Raw genomic sequence first — 4405 nt, forward strand, 5'->3', positions numbered from 1 at the left:
CTTTGACACTTTTTGGACATTGAAATTTTTAAAATCCGCTTTTCTCCTTGATCACTGAACCAATTGCTTCGAAATTTTTAGTGATTAAAGATGAAATTTTTCTCCAGAAGGCTATTACTTTAATTTATTTCAATTATTTCTGTTAGTTCTTTGAGATTTGTTTTTGTTTGATATGACGTCACTGAACGTTCTGCGGACGCATATCACGTGCCATCGAACGTTGGCGTGACGGCGGATTCTGAAAGTCGTTGCTACTCGAAAATCCCAAGTTTTACGAGGTTACCGGAGAATGGCGGTGATGCTAAAGGTACGGTAGACCATACTGTACTCCTTCGCGGGTGTGAATATATTTGTAGACTGTGGCCTAAAGGTACGGTAAACCGTACCGGTACTGTACTGCTTCGCTTGGTGTGAATATATTTGTAGACTGTGGTCGAAATGCTTCGCTTGGTGTGAATATGTTTGTAGACTGTGGTATCTGCTGTTATAATACCGTGATAAATCGAATAAGTTGGTTTTGCAAAGAAGAAGCGTCTGGCATTACAGGTAGGAGGGGGAATAGGGGGGTGCACATTTCCAATACGTCAATAATATCTTTGTCAACTAATTTGCGACCACCGTGTTTTGTCTGTTTGATTGCTGTGATGTGGTGCTTTGTTTATACAGGTACTGGTAAGTCACCGCATATAATCTGTATTATTACCAGATTCGGAATACGGACTTATGAACCTGTAAAAATTTATTTCATGCCGTAGAAGTTATTTAATAGAAACATGATTTACTCTACGGATAAATAAGTGGGTTTGGAAAATACAAGTAACATCATGATGATATTATCGTGAAAAAACTTTCTGTGCGCCGTTTCAATATTCTAGGTACGGCGTTACACTTGAAAGATGATTGGAGTCAAAACGCTCTTTTGAAACCTCAACAGACAGCAAAAAAACGTTGAACATGATCAACGACGTCACCACATTAATTAATAATGACCTATTTTAATTTTCACATTGGATTCAAAACTGTTTGCTGACATTGACATTATTATTTTTCGGGATTAAGTAGACTTCATATCTTACAGCATAGATGTGTGACCTGCGCACACAAGGAAAAATTGTGCGGCCCAAGAGAAGTTCCAATTTTGAATGGTGTGGGGCCCGCCAAACGAGTTTTCAATTTTGTTTAATCTAGTTCGTGCAAGCAATTCCAATGCCCTTGCAAAGACTATACCTAGAACCAATTTCCTATTTATACCACTGACGTTTCAACACCCTAAGAGCTAGCTTGTGCAAAGCGAACAACGCGATCCACAAAGCTTTTACTTGCTGAGCAGCGATCAAATTAAGGAAAGTGCAGAGCATAGGCTAATGAAAAAAATGGCAAGAATGGGAAATTGAAGGTTAGGCTTTCATCTACATAATTAAGCACAGCATATAAAATTGTAAATATTTGCACTATTCTGCCTAATGAGTATTATAGGATCTGTGTTTAGAGCACAACACTGCGATTCCAATTTCAAATTTGAGATACGGAAATCTGAAGATCTTCTACTTCTAGCCTTGGTCTATATTTGTTTTTAATGTACGATAACGCAGAAAACGTCCTTTTACATAAGTGGTAAGCAACAAGTGATACAAGCTCGACGCTCCAGTAGGTCCTCGCGTTCCCAAGTTGTATTCATGTGAATTCTTCTTGCTATAAACCAATTAATATTCAATCCTTTGCTCAATAAATGATGAACTACGTACAAATACTACATGATTTGTGATGTTAATCGCAATAGCATAGTAAACACGCCGTATTCGCTTGAGACTGTTATTTGCTTATATAAGTTGTGATTTTGAAGCTTTTATATAAGCAACTAGGAATTAATAATAAGCGTATAATATAAAATTGTAAGCGATGAGGTAAATTAAATATATATATATATATAACATAGATTGGCTCGCCGAACGAATGCCAAAATAAAAATGTGAGGTAATTTGTTCATGCCAACAATCCACCTGTAACTTCCAAACAAGCCCCATTGACATATGAACTTTCATTTGATGCCAGAAACAAACAGGCATTTGCTACTTCTTTGGGTTCACCAAATCTTTGCATTGGTATTTTCGCAATAGCATTGGCTTTAATATCTTCGGTTACAATATCAATCATAGGTGTTTCAATCACTCCCGGCACAACAACATTACAGCGGATTTTGTGTTTTGAATATTCTGATGCGATGCATTTCGTCAACCCAATTATTCCAGCTTTAGTCGCGGAATATCCAGCATATAATGGGAAACCTCTAATGCCAACTAGGCTGGAAACATTGACTATGCAACAAAATTCTTGAGTTTTGTCCACTTCTGATAGTGATTTCACAAATTCTTTGGCCATCAGAAAATGTCCTTTCAGATTTATTTTCATCAATTCATCAAAAACGTCTTCTTTGAGTTCATCAACAAAATCACTTCTCAGTATCCCTGCGTTATTTACAAGGATTGTGATCTTCTTGTCCATCTGTCTCGTTGCTTCTTCAAAAGCTCTTGCTACCTGCTCAGCAGAGCTCACATCAGCTTGTATTATGCAATGTTTATTTCCATGATTAGTTGGCAAAGTATTCATCGTTTCAGAAAGTCTTTGAAGGTTTCGGCCCAGAACTGCAACACTAGCGCCTTCCCTGGCAAAAACTTGGCAGATTGCCCGACCTATTCCACTACTACCACCGGTTACAATAGTGCATTGATCTGCTAGTCTTCCTTGGGACATTTTGATACGAAGATGATTGAGTGTTTTCCGGATTAAAACCTACTAAAAGCCTAAATTCACATATAAACCTTGATTTTAAACTGGGAAAGGTTGCTTTTTTCTTTAGTTTTTAAAAATATAATTTAATAAATAATGCTTTCCGAGACCTAATTACGTATTTCATATAGGAGCCGAGTTTGTAGGTTATAAATATTATGTACTTATTGTTATGAGGTTCAGACATAGTTTATGATTTCAGACTCAAACATTTGTTATTTACATTTGAGTTTTTAATAATAGTTTGATCCGCAATGATTTCAACAAACTTCACAGACTGATATAAATCTGATTTCAAAAAATCGAATTTATCATATAATGTATTGTACAGTACAGTTTTTAATCTATATTGTCCAATGCTGTTTTCATTTTCTTAACAAGGTGGGAAACCCTGCAAGAAATTTTTTTTCGATTTTCAATTATAAATAAATAAATTAGCAGGATGGATGATCTTCCCATTCAAACTCTATATACAACGGAATACAGTACTTACTTCGTAATCGAACAAACATTTGAAATTTGAGAAATCGCGTTTCAGAGATTAAAGACTGCATCTGTTGCTGGAAGGCTACTTTCATTTTTTTTCAAATTTCTGTGGGCTCTATTGGTTTCGTTTTTTACTTGACTGTGGAAGATTTCATAGCCGTACTGATTCGTTTTGGCTTTCGTATCTATATATATCAGAAGTGGCCGCGATCGACTAAAATCTTCAAAATAGATCGCGATCGACTGATCGGTAATAAGGTCCTACACAAAAACGAATGAGCACTGACTGTGCAGATAACTGCACACACGCATACAAAAAATTCCACCGCTGCTAATAAGAAGGCTTTGTGCGCACATTATTATTGAAATCGACACAAAATTTATATTTGCTATGTTCCATTTAGGTTGTTGATTTGATTATTTAATTGTACCCGGAGTAAATATTTCATTATTTATTTAGGATTTATTCAAATCATACAATTAAGATAAAGGGCGTGCTTTTTTATAGTCGTAAGTGTTGAAAATTATTGAAGAAACCTTCTATGTATTAGCCAAACAGCGAGAAATAAATATTCTCAAACCGTGAATGCTACATGACTGCTCAAACTTCAGTATCTAATTTACAATTTCCTCCAAACGCGATTCTTTCCTTGCTTAGAATTAGAACAAATTGGGCATTTTGATGCCACTGCTACCATTGCGAATAAATATTATCACACTACTCTTGGAGTGAGACAATAACTCTCGCGGCTAGGGTTCCAAATTGCAAAGTCTTGAACAGCTACTGTCAACAGAGCGACCACACAACAGCGTTGGACTGTCATCTGTCAATAGAGCGACTACACGACAGCGATTCAGTGAATTCAACTCAGTAGACACGAGTTGAGTCGCTGTCATAACAGTCGCTGTTTTATTAGGTTCCCGTACATTTGAACCCACGACAATTGCACCTACGGAAATTTTTTTGGTTTTACGAATATTTGAACCCATACTAACCCTAACCCATGGGTTTTAGCATCCGGATATAGATTGAACCCGCGGATATACGCATGGGTTCAAATCTACGGTCACCTTTTATTGCGGTCGCCATTATGACAGTCGCTGTTTGGAATGTCGCATACCTGATTACGTC

At 36.7% G+C, this 4405-nt stretch overlaps 1 pseudogene; it reads right to left on the minus strand.

The window, feature by feature from the left end:
* Positions 1-1848: 1848 nt before the first annotated feature.
* Positions 1849-2774, minus strand: LOC144424298 (3-oxoacyl-[acyl-carrier-protein] reductase FabG pseudogene; annotated as a pseudogene).
* Between the last annotated feature and the right edge of the window lie 1631 nt (positions 2775-4405).

The sequence above is a fragment of the Styela clava genome, chromosome 6 (genome assembly GCF_964204865.1).
Source record: "Styela clava chromosome 6, kaStyClav1.hap1.2, whole genome shotgun sequence".
NCBI classification, from domain to species: domain Eukaryota; kingdom Metazoa; phylum Chordata; class Ascidiacea; order Stolidobranchia; family Styelidae; genus Styela; species Styela clava.